Raw genomic sequence first — 13,244 nt, forward strand, 5'->3', positions numbered from 1 at the left:
GATTTCCCCAAGTTACAAAGTCGTCTCTCCTTGGGAGAAGTGGAATGTTCACCTGTGCAAGCATGTTGTTATAAGGCACATTTCCTATCCCGCTGTTACTATACTCACTCAGTGTCCTTATTGCAATGTTTGCCATAATTGGCAGTCTGGAGAGATCCACCGTTGAGTTGTTTATCTTGCTTTGGATTTCGGCTGTGTACTGCCCATTAGAGTAAAGGGGAAAAAAAAAGATTTCATTATTTGCAAATCAGCAAGGGACACACACGTGAGTCATAAACATCAGCATTACTCCTGCCTTATGCAAAGGATTAATGAAACAACTACCAGCCCAAAGCAACATCTATTAATAACCTTGAATTATATTACATAGTTGTAACAGTTGGCATAAACAATGGCAGCAGCCTCCACTGTTGAATCTGCAAAAATATGCAGAGTTGCCAAATTTCTTCTTAAACTTTGACTATGTTACTGACAGCATTGTATGATGTCCTTACTCCTGGGAATGGGGTGCGAGGAGTCTCAAAGCTCTGCAAGGATACCAGAAGTTCTGTGAGAGCCCCAAGGGCTCACTGAGAAATTAAATGACCCTCCCACATGGATTCATTGTACCATGGAACCCAAGGTAGTTGCACCACTGGCAGAAAAAAGCCTACCACCACTTCAGCTTCCTGCCATGGACTTAAATGTAAAGTAACAGCAGATTTTGGCTTTTCCATGCTTAAATGTGTTATTTTGGCCAACATTTCAATTGCAGGTAATTTGTTTCTCTGGTGTGCCTTGAGTCTTTTAGCCTTTTATAGCAATGCCAGTTTTGCTGGTTGGCACTAGAATGATGCTGCTAAATTATTCCTCAATATAGGTAATTTTAGATATAAGGCAGTGCAACCTTGGACGTACTAATAAATACTGTAACTCTGGGTTTATAACTGTTGTTTTGCTTGGGATGGGTAATATTGGCAAACAGGTAATAACCCACAGATAACTTGTAGGGTTTCCATACTGGGTAGTTTATTTTATATTGTTGTATTCTGTGGTGCTACTGTGTGTACGATTGTATCTTAGCTTAATAGAAAAATGTATGTCACTAATATGATTTTCATGTGCAGAGAGAACCCATGCAATAACGAAAGTCTGCATCAAACATTGTTCCAGGTCTAATCCTCTCTCTCTGATTCAGGGAAAATTCAGCATACAAACTCAGCCACTTGAGATTCCCACTTGATTTATGTAAATCTAACGGTATATTCCTTGTTCTTGCAATTGGAAGCATTAATCACTGTTTTTCTAGCATGGAACTAAACAGCAGGATGCCCTCGTGTCTGCTTACAGTGTATTATCGGCGAAGGCAATATTTGCACAGTAATCTATGTACTGTATTTTAGATAATAGCAAGATGACTGGTGTAGTTCTGGTAGGCAGAATTCTCACCAATGAATCATCAGAAAGTGGAGTAGGTCACCAACTCCAGAGAGCTTTGAGGTGTAACAGGATAGTTTTAAGGAGGGTGTACATTTACAGTTGTTCTCCACTAAAAGGTTCAGTTCTGTCATGCTGAAGAGATGGAAGCCCAACTGGGTATAATACTGAGTATAATTGTAACTTCAGTCAGAGGAAGGTGTCCTGCAGGACAATATACAGTGATACAGAGGTAGGGACAAGACCTGCCAGTAAGTTTCTTTGCTGGATACATATGATGCAACCAGGTCCGGACTGAGAATTAAAATAGGCCCTGGCATTTCAGGTACATAGAGGCCCAATCAGCCCACATAGAGGCCCAAACAGCCGCCACCAGCCCACTAAATACTGACTTTCTATGGGGACTTATGGCAGCCCCTCTGGCATTTTGCCAGAACCCACAAATTGGCAGTCCGGGCAAAAAAGTAAGAAATTCATTCTTTCAGCTTCAGAATTTGGCATAATGCTCAAAATCTTTGTTCATTCACCTTATGACAATAACTATGCATTTGTATGAACTGAGATATTGAAATTGACAACATTTCAAAACCAAGCAACACCCCTGCCAGTTAGTCTCTCGTAAAGTGCAAATATAAAGAAATTCCTATGTATCCCTTAATGCTGTATGAAAAGAATAAACCTTTACGTGATATATATAAAACATATGTATATTGGTAAAAACTTGGTAACAGCACTGGCCATCAGTTACAAAGACCATCACTGAATTTGCACATGGCCTTGGGAACTCCAATGTTGAACCAGCTGTCTGGCAGCGACCAATAGAACAACTGAATAGAATAGAAGGGGTCCGAAGTTGAGACTAGGGGTATGAGGAAAGTTTTTTGAGGTGCTCAATGAATCCGCAGTAAGGAGCAATAAAACTTGGTGGAACTGCAAGAGTAGGTATATGGAGTAGCTATTCTATAGAAGAAAAAATTCACATCTCAAGGATAATTTTGGACTAGATTTTACTGAATAGTTAGGCAAGACACTCCCTTATGTGAGCGATGTTACTTTATTCAAATGTAATCCTTGCAAGGATTCTACCACCGTTTTTAAGGAGCAGTGAAGCTGCTTTCACTCGTATGAACTTTAAGGAATGATGTAAAGTGGGATGTCTAGGAGTGATGGCCCCATTTCTGGTAGCTACTGATGTAAAACCTCAGTGTATAAAAGTTAAGGGAGTGTCTTTATTCTATGTTTTGATCTCCCTTTAAATGTAGTAGGACAATACAAAGTGGGATAGTGACTGAAGAGCCCAATCTTACAAAAAATTATATTGGTTGAATCATTATCTTTTGACTCTCACTAGAACATTAACCCAGGTGTTGATTTCAGGGATTGACATCATGTCGGACTGGGACACCAGGGGCCCACCCAAAAACCTTAGACCAGGGGCCCACCATAAAACCTTAGACCAGGGGCCCACTCTCAGTACTAATATTCTTCATCTCCTCATTCAACCTCTATTCTCCATTCTGTTTTCTTTACATACTATAATGAATTATTCCATCTATTTAGCCTCTTTGTTCTCCTAGAAATAGGGAATGGCCATGAAATAGGCCAAATGTTTAGCAGCATGTGGGCCCACTGACACCTGGGCCAACCGGGAGTTTTCCCGGTCTCCCGGTGGGCCAGTCCGACACTGATTGACATTATTGCCCTGATGGACCAAATAATTTTTAAATAGTAGTGGGTATACTGGTGATTCCCTGACTGGGGGGTTGGCCTCCATAGGTGACCCAAGAGGCTTAGTGGGTATACTGAATTGGAGAGTTTGTGTAGGGTACCTATGTTCTCCCTTAGACCCTCCTGGAAACTGTGCTTGAAGGTAAATTAGAGGGAGATTTTGGGGTAGTCACTAGTGATGGGCGCAAATTTTCAGCGAATTCTCGTTTCTTTGGACGCCATTGCAATTCCGGCAAAAACGGACGCCGGTGTTAAAAACCAGACGCCAGCGCCGTTTCACGAATTTCTTGAAATTCTTTGAATTTTTGTGAATTTCACAGGAAATTTGTGAATTTTTCAGCGAAATGCCCCAAAATGCCCCATCACTAGTAGCCACTTATTTCTGGTCCTAGATATTTTTTAGAACTAAGGCTAAATGACCCATAAAGGCATGTTATCACATCCCTCAAGCAAGAAAGGCATGTTATCACAAAAAATCAAGCAAGAATCCGAATCATACAATTTTTTCGGGCTTTTTCCCGAAAAGACACGATTTTTTCCTGAAAAGTCCCAAACAGTTGGATTTTCAGGCTAATTTCATCACAGACCACTGAAACTTTTAAATAGGATAGAGACCTCTCCCATTGACTTATATACAACTTCAGCAAGGTTATGCACTTTGGCAAAAATAATACAAATGCAAGTTATACACTAAATGGCAGTGTGTTCGGAGTTTCCTTAAATGAGAAGGATCTAGGGGTTTTTAGATAACAAGTTGTCTAATTCTGGGCAGTGTCATTCTGTGGCTACTAAAGCAAATAAAGTTCTGTCTTGCATAAAAAAGGGCATTAACTCAAGGGATGAAAACATAATTATGCCTCTTTATAGGTCCCTGGTGAGGCCTCATCTGGAGTATGCAGTGCAGTTTTGGACTCCAGTCCTTAAGAGGGATATAAATGAGCTGGAGAGAGTGCAGAGACTAAGTGCAATTAAATTGGATAGAGGGATAGAAGACTTAAATTATGAGGGTAGACTGTCAAGGTTGGGGTTGTTTTCTCTGGAAAAAAGACACTTGCGAGGGGACATGATTACACTTTACAAGTACATTAGAGGACATTATAGACAAATAGCAGGGGACCTTTTTACCCATAAAGAGGATCACCGTACCAGAGGCCACCCCTTCATACTAGAAGAAAAGAACTTTCATTTGAAGCAACGTAGGGGGTTCTTCACAGTCAGGACAGTGAGGTTGTGGAATGCACTGCCGGGTGATGTTGTGATGCTGATTCAGTTAATGCCTTTAAGAATGGCTTGGATGATTTCTTGGACAGACATAATATCAAAGGCTATTGTGATACTAAACTCTATAGTTAGTATAGGTATGGGTATATAGAATTTATGTAAAAGTATGGAGGGGTGTGTGCATGGATGCTGGGTTTTCATTTGGATGATTTTGTCTTTTTCAACCCGATTTATCTATGTAATGATTTAACTATGATATGCCGCATTTTCGGATTCTGACTTTTTCCACCCTCAGGGTATAATGCCTCTAGTGTAACCCTGGCAGCAAAAAGAGAATCATTTGGTTTCTATTGCTGCATAAATTCAGGTAAATATACTTCATGGGCAGAATAACTGTGATCTTTTTTACTGAACTGAAAATACCTTTCATGGTTGAATAATTTTACATATGAAAAACAAAAGATTTGCTATAATAAATATGTTTAACCAATTCATCCACATTCCAGGAAATCTGTGTTGTGTCCTACGGGCATACTTTATCTAGATGCTAGAAATCTGTGTTCTTTCTCCTACCAACAGATGCTATTATATTGTGTTGTCACATGTGCCCCCAGCTGTTCTGCAACTGATATTTGATACCTGTAATATTCATAACATTCTGCCTCCTTGCCATACACAAAACTCTTTTCTTCAGCTTCCAGCAAGACCTTGAGTATTGGCTCAGTGGATTGTTTGATGGGGACGCTGCTTATCAAGGAATTCATTTTTCCATCAATTGCATCCAACCCTTTCGTTGTTTCTGGAATGAGAGACAAGAGGAACTTGCACATCAGAATATTCCCCATCATGTTACTTGCTTCATATCTGCAGCCTTTGGGGGTCTTAGAACTCACCACTAATACTTTTGGAAGCCTGCGTGATCACGAGTTTTGGCATTTCATTGAAAAGTCAAAATCCTTAATCGGATGAGAAAGATTCCATAAGCTACAGGGTAAAGCTTGCGCTAATGAAGAATAGAGGCAACACATACAAGTTTAAAGGAAAGCAGGACAGATGGATTTTGAGAGAGAAAGAGAGAGAGAATATATTAGGTGATACCCTGCAGAATAATAAGATTGAAAGAAAAAGAAAAAATGCTAAATTACTGAGGGAGAGGGATAATTCTTGTTAAATTACAGCACATTCTATCCATAAATGGAAATTCCACCATAAGAAAGACAATATGAATCTAACTTTCCAATGTACTTTCCTAGAACATTTTCCATGTTTTCAAAGTTATTAGTAAATGTAATTCATATTGAAAGCAATTTCATAGGATTATATTCTCCACACTTCAGGTTCTGATGCCTGAAACCATGTAGGATTCAGCTGATTAACAGACATGGGGGCAAATTTAATAAAGGGGCGAAGTAACAAACACTGGTGAGAAATCTCCAGCGTGATGTCATTTTGGATCTTTGCCGATTTACGGTTGCTGGCGTAACTTCGCTAGCGAAGGAGATAGACTCTAGCGGTACTTCGCTCCCTAACGCCTGACGAATTTGCGCTCTGGCGAATGGACGTAACTACAAAAATTCACTAAGATGTGGATTTTACTGAATGTTAACTCTTGCGTCAGACTTGCCTTCGCCACCTCAGACCAGGTGAAATGCAATAGAGTAGATAGTTGAAAATTTTTCTAAGTCCCAAAAAACACTAGCGTCTTTTCCTTTTTTCAGGGTGATAGGCTGCGAAAGAGCGTAAATTTTTTTGGGGGTAACCGGCTTCCCCCTACATTCCCTAACATATGGCACATAAACTATACAGTGGGCTCATGTGTAGGGCAATATAACAACTCTATTTTCTTTATTAAGGTTTCCTGGGCTTGTATAGTGTAATGTATTTGCGGCAACATATACGTCCATTGAGTCATTAAGTTCCCGCCATATTCAAATTAGCCAACGCTAGCCCAACTTCGCTTGGCGCAGTAACACTGGCGTGGCCATCGTTCGGTGGTCTGGATGCAACTTCGGATTTTAGTGAATTAGCGTTGTCCTGGCGAATCTACGCCTGGCGAAGTATTGCGCTGTGAGCGAAGCCATCACTGGCGAATGTTCAGAGGTTAGTGAAATTGCCCCATGGAGAAGAAATGACTATTGCTACATTGTTTCAAGAGCCAGAACCAGAGAAGAGAATAAACAAATATTGCTTTCAATTGCACGCTCAATTCTTTATGTATTTCTCAGTTCTTTATGCAGTAAAATGGCTCTCCCTACAGCGAGTTTTAGTGGAAGTGAAATAGTGTATCATTTGTATCTCTTGACCAGTACGTTATAGTCTTTAGAGAAGTGGATATTTGGAGGGAGAAGAAAGAATTAATTCAGTTACCTGCTGAAATATTCCAGCCAGGTTGATTTTCCTCACTTGTTTTAATTTTAAGCGATCGATCGAAGGATTTTTATTCGACCACCAAAAACTTAGAAAAGTGCTGGGGAAGGTCCCATAGGCTAACATTGAACCTCGGTAGGTTTAAAGTGCCGAAGTATGAAGTCTAAGTATTATATTAAAGAGATAGTACTTCGACTGTCGAATGGTCGAATAGTCGAACGATTTTTATTTCGAATCGTCCGAATCATTTGATTCGATCGAATTTGACCAATTCGATGGTCAAAGTACCCAAAAAAAATACTTAGAAATTCGAATTTTTTTCAATTCGAATTATTCCCTCGAGCTTAGTAAATCTGCCCCTAAATAATTGAAATAATGTGGACGTTTACCTAGGGCAATAAAGAAAATTGATAGGTGCTCCAGAATAAAGAGCTCACCTAATAGATCATGTGGTCCAGGTACACCAGCCCAGACCCCCAGCTTCAGGGAGCGGCAAACTGAAACACAGCAAAAGAACAGGACTGTCCAGCACTCAACGGATCCACAAGGCCAAAAAAATTACCAAATTATCAAAAACAATTAGAAAAAAGAAAAAAAAGGGAACTGTTCTTAAACAGTGTCCCATGAAAAACAAAGTAATTTTTGAAAAGAAAATTTGTGAAAATATCCCATAAAAATATTCCATAAAAACAACTATACATAATTACAGCAAGAAACTGCACACCATACGGATAAGCATTTCAGGCATATTTAAATATCAGTAATAACATGAAACATTGAAGTCAGAATTCATGCCCAAATGTATCCTTGTGTTTAGGCTAAATATCCAGAAGACTTCTCTCTTGGTGAGTATTTTGGACAAATCACCTCCTAGGTTACCCAAACTGACTTTCTCAATACCATGTATGCTGAAGAATTTTACATCCCAAGAGTTACATGAATGAAATTGTTTTGAAACATTGGTATCTTTGTGGATATTGATATCTGATAGGTGTTCCCTAATTCTTTCTTTTAATTTACGCGTAGTTTGTCCAACATACTGGGTTTTACATGTCAGGCATGTGACCAAGTAAACTAGATTTTTGGTGTTACAATAGATTTGTCTGTTTATGTTCCTGCACACTTGATAAAGGGCCTAGCCCGAAACATGTTGTGTTCTTCACGTTCCCAATAAAATTTTGCAGTCAAAGAATACTGCTGTGGATTTGTCCTGCACTTGGATTTCTCTTTTGATTTACAATTGATGAACTGTTTAATCTTGTAGGATCTACCATCTGTAGAGGACACAAAAGTATCACTTTTAGTCATGTGGGGGACACTGTTTCTTTAAGAACAGTTCCCAGTTTTTTTTATTTTTTTATTCTAATTGCTTTTGATTGGTTGTTTTCTGTATAAAAGCTAATTTCCTGTGGGTGAGATCTTAGCCCAAGATTAAGTACCTTTTGGGTACGAAACGCATAGGGCCTATGGAGATGTACCAATACTACAAATAAAGACTTTATTTTTTAACTTATATTTTCGGCCTTGTGGATCCCTTGAGTGCTGGACAGTCCTGTTCTTTTGCTGTGTTTCATCATCTACATAATATCATAGTATGCTGGGTTAAAAAAATACACATGTCCATCAAGGTCAACCCTTTATGTTTATATAGACCCTGCCTAACTGCTAGTTGATCCAGAGGAAGGCAAAAAACCCATCTGAAACCTCTCTAATTTGCTGCAGAGGGAAATAAATATTTGCTGACTCGAAATGGAAACCGTACCAGTCCCTGGATCAACTTGTACTCTAAAACCAATTATATTAATTTGAAATTGGTTGTCTCTTTGTTGATAAAACAGCCTCTACTCTTATCTTCTTGGAAGGTTTTTAGATCATTTGCTTCTATTTACTATATATGTAAGAGGTTCAGTGTTGGTGTAGGGGCAGGGTCTCCAACCTTTTTTACCCATGAGCCACATTCAAATGTAGAGAAAGTTGGAGAGCAGCACAGGCATGAAAAAAGTTGGTGGGGGATGCAAAATTTGAACTGTGATTGTCTATTAGTAGCTCCTGTGTGGACTGGCAGCCCACAGGAGGCTCTGTTTGGCAGAAGACATGGATTTTATTCAAGTAAAGCTTGCCTTTAACCAGGATTTAAAAAATAAGCACCATTTTTGAGGCCACTAGGAGCAACATCCAAGGGGTCGGAGAGCAACATGTTGCTCAAGAGCCACTGGTTGGGGATCACTGGTGTAGGGTAATCCACATAATTCCAATTCATCCCACAGGAGTTCAGTTGGGCTGACGTTAGGGCTCTGTGCAAGCCAAATAGGTTCTTCCACTCCCATCTTTGCAAACCCATTCTGTATGGACCGTGCTTTGTACATGGGGGAGTATTGTGCTGAAACAAAAAATGGCCTTTCCTAACTTGGCCACAAATTTAGGCGCAATGAATTGCCAATAATCTCATGTTAAAGTATGATTCAGTGGCATCATATATCAACAGTCTTTATTATGTCCTTTACCAGCCCTTAAAGGAACAGTAACATCAAACTATGAAAGTGTTGTAAAGTAATGAAAATCTAATGTAGTGTTGCCCTGCACTGGTAAAACTGGTGTGTTTGCTTCAGAAACTCATACTATGGTTTATATAAAACAAGCTGCTGTGTAGCCATGGGGGCAACTATTCAAGATAACAGATAAAATCAGAAGAATCCCATTGTATACTACAGAGCTTATCTGTTATCTACTGTGTATCCTGTGCCTTTTCTCCTTTTTCAGCTTTGACTTACTGCTCCCATGGCTACTATAGTGGAGTTTCTGAAGCAAACACACCAGTTTTAACAGTGCAGGGCAACACAACCTTAGATTTTCATTCCTTTAAAACACTTCCATCCTATGGTGTTAATGTTCCTTTGATCCTATCCAAGTTCTGTCTGTAGTGGCTCAGCTCAGCCATCAGTTTGCTCTGTCCCTTCTGCTGGCATTTCACGGCACATTCGCATCAGCTACAGCCTGCGTCGCTTCCTTCAGTTCTAGGAAAGAATCATTAGAGGGATGAGAAAGGACAATGCCGGCACTTGCTCACAGGCAATAAGCAAAAACAATGAGCTACAGCTACAAGAGAGCTGTAAATTACAGCAAAGGACTTAGGGACCTCAAGAATCAATGGACTAACCATTACTGTTATTGGCTATGGCCATCACATTTATTGAAATAGGCATTACACTAATTGAAGAGATCACATTGGTTAATGGAAGTTTACGAGTGTCGGTCGGAGCCTCAGGAAAGGACTTTAAGCATCACAGACATTATTGAGAGAGCCAATAATTGACATATACCAAGCAATTAAACACTGAATATAAAACTAGGTGTTAAAGGGAAACTTTAATGCTGAATAAGTCTCTATAAAAAATATACTATATAAAACAGCCCAGATATACAATCTTGAAGAAAAGCTGTTTTATGAAAATAGGCATTTTAAGTATTACATTCCTATGAGCCCACAAACATGATAGGTTACATCAGCCAATGAATGGACAGAGACACTGTCAGGTGATCTACTGAGGGAGCAGACAACATAACAACATGGCCGCTCAAGATAAAAGATTTAAGGATTTTCTATCCAATTTCATAATATACTTTGATTTAGCTGTTGGTCTCATTTTTCTTACAGAACGTATCAATATCCTTTTATGAAGAAAAATCCAGTCGTTGAAGATATTGCTACTGAGGAGGGAAAATGAGATGTCAATTAGAGATCGGAATGATGGCTTGGATAATGATCAAAAAAGATGTTGTGAGGGTGGAGAACAGATGAAACCAGATAAATTAGTGCTGAGCATGACTTAGCAGCCACTTTGGCAATTGCATATCAGTGACTGGGTGCAGGGCCACCATCAGTGGGGGACTGGGGGGACAAGTGTCCTGGGCCCGGGCATGAAGGGGGGCCCGGCAGTGCGGCCATTTTTGATTCCAAACAGTCGAAAATGCGGAAATGGCGAACAGCTGAATCCCCGAAGCGGTGAAAAGACCTGAAGTCATGAAAACAGCCGAAATTGAAGTCCTGAAGTGGTGAAAAGACCCAAAGTCATGAAAGGAGTTGAAGTCCTGAAGCCACGAGTTCAATTCTTCTGAACACCAATTTGTGTGTATTTTTTTTTTAATCCCCTTGCCACCAATGTATTATTTTAATATTCTATAGGCCCCTGGCACCAATGTTTTTAAAAAAAATATATTTTTTTCTTTTTTCCTGATGTTTATTTGTCTCCGATGCCAGAGGTGCTGATCTATTTTTCTATACATAGCTATGAAGTGAGCCTGAGTACTATCAGACTCCATTGTATACACTGAAGAAAAGAACTGATTTAGCACATTTGCCTTTTCTCTATCTGTTACAACCATACCGGTACCATTATTTAATGGAGCAACACTCTCAATCTGTGTCTTTTTACTATTAATATATTTAAAAAAGGTTTTGGGGTTAGTCTTAGCCTCCACCGCAATGCATTCTTCATTTCCTTTCTTTGCATTCCGGATTCATGATTTACAACATTTAATATAGTATTTATATTCATTAAATGCATCATGTTTTTTTTTTGCCCCAGTGTATATTTGTTTTTTGCACAAGACATTACATGATATAACATTATAGTTACCATTACCCTGGGGTTCAATGACTTGCACATTTGCTATAAGTTCTGGGTCATTTGAGATCACTAGATTCAGAATAGCATTTTTTCTGGTTGGCTCCTCAACAACCTGTGCCATAAAATTGTCATGCAATAAGTTTATAAACTTGTTGCCATTAACTGAACTGGCTGTACTGTTGCTCCAGTCAATATCTGGGTAATTAAAATCACCCATTATCATTACTTTACCCAAACTAACAGCCTTTTCTATTTGCATTAGGAGCTTCGCCTCCTCCTCCTCACTTACATTAGGGGGTCTATAGCATACGCCTACAATTAATTTGCTGGACTATTTACAATTGGGGAAGAACTCTATCCATAAGACTTCTGCCCCCTCATTTTCTAACATAACCTCCTCCTTTATATAAGCTTAGCACAAAGCCAGGCCAACAATGACATTTAGTAAATCAAGGTTGTTCCTATTAATTTTTTATAACAATCTCTTTCTATAGTCACTTCTTATTTTTACCACTATAACCTTGGATATGATGCCAAATCTGCACAAGGTTTGGCATACATATTTGTTACATACTTGTTGGAGAAATGAGTGCAAAAATTCAATCAAGCTTGATTACCAAAATTATTGGATGATTTTGGGAAGGATGGTACCCATATCTTCATTGCCGAAGTGTCTGTAGTGAAAAGCTTTGTTGAAGGTATTTTTATTAGTTTCTGGATACGATAAACCTGTATTTTATTCTTGCTATGAACAACCTCCATGTTTGCAATAAGCTCCACTTACTTTAGCATGGTTCTTTGACTTTCCAAACATTTTACTTTGTTAGGGAACTCCTGTACGAGTCTGGCTGTGACCTCTTTTTTCCTCATCATGCTTTAAGGATGACTGTGCTTGTCTTTCTATGTGCTTATTGCTTCCAGTGTCTCCCTTGTTTAGATTCGTTACCTTGTTCCCAGGAGAATCTTCCTGTCTCTGCTCATTAGAACTGGAGAGTATGAAGCAGAGAACTGCACGACAAAGTCCCTCACTCATTATGCACTTTTTCACTTCAAATTTTCTTTCAGAATTATCTCCTTTCAATTAACTTTACTACTAGTGATTGGTGAATTTATTCGCCAAGGAGCGAATTCGTGGCGAATTTGCGCGATTCACACCCGGCGAGAAAATTAGTGAAACGCCCGTGAAAATTCGCCAATGTCAAAAAAAACAGCCGATGCTTCTTATAAATTAAAGTCCAAAGTTGGAAATTTGGATTTACTGGAACTTGTCTACAATCGTAATGTAGAGTACATTATGATATTGAGTTTTTGTATAGATCCAATCATCTCTATGTCTTCTATTATCCTTATGTTTAAACTAACAGATACATATTCCTCTACAGACCACATTATTAGGTACAATATCCCTTACATGATTAAATCAAATATTACATTCCTAAAGCCTTCAGTTAATTCCTTTGTCTTCCCTCCTTATTGGAAGGATACCAACCAGGGGAAGGCTGTCTATGGATCAGTGGAACCTCTGCAGACTACCATAGACCTCTGTGACTTCATAGACCCCTCGTGCAAACTCCTCTTGGACCCTCTGGTTTAGAGAGAATGTACAGATAAGACCAGCACTAGAAGAGAGAAAAAATATAAAGATAAAAACTGGCCTGTTCGATTTTCAGCCACTTGTGTGACAAAAGAGGTGCTTTAAACACTGCAAGAAAGCTGGGGACCTGAATGACCTTTGACTGGTAGTGAAATAACAGTTAGAGGGCAACGGGTTCAGCGTCTTTGATGTATACATTAAAAATATCTACCAGCATTTAGTAAACATGTTTCTTTGTCTTTTTTATGTATGTTATGACATTGGAACCGCTTTTCCTGAACATTAAGGCT

The sequence above is a fragment of the Xenopus laevis genome, chromosome 3S (assembly GCF_017654675.1).
Source record: "Xenopus laevis strain J_2021 chromosome 3S, Xenopus_laevis_v10.1, whole genome shotgun sequence".
NCBI classification, from domain to species: Eukaryota; Metazoa; Chordata; class Amphibia; order Anura; family Pipidae; genus Xenopus; species Xenopus laevis.